Genomic DNA, 264 nt, shown 5'->3' with positions numbered 1-264 from the left:
CATCAAATCAAATAACTCTGGTGCAGAAAATATTAGAAATGAGACGTGGGTGGTATTGTATTTTTTTGTCCATTTCCTTAGAAACATACTTAGTCAAATTCAATAATTAGTAGATAAGACTCAAAAGATCAAAGGCCAAAACAAATTTTGCAAAGCCAACCAGTGATGGAATGTTTGTGGCTCATACATCCTTGTTTCAGATGTACCCTGGTCTAACTATTCTGAGAACACTTTGGAGTTGCTTCCTCTGTCAGCAAGGACACG

This window comes from Otolemur garnettii, unplaced genomic scaffold (assembly GCF_000181295.1).
Source record: "Otolemur garnettii isolate 467f Iridium unplaced genomic scaffold, OtoGar3 scaffold00039, whole genome shotgun sequence".
In the NCBI taxonomy this organism is placed as follows: Eukaryota; Metazoa; Chordata; class Mammalia; order Primates; family Galagidae; genus Otolemur; species Otolemur garnettii.
This window is presented reverse-complemented; position numbering follows the sequence as displayed.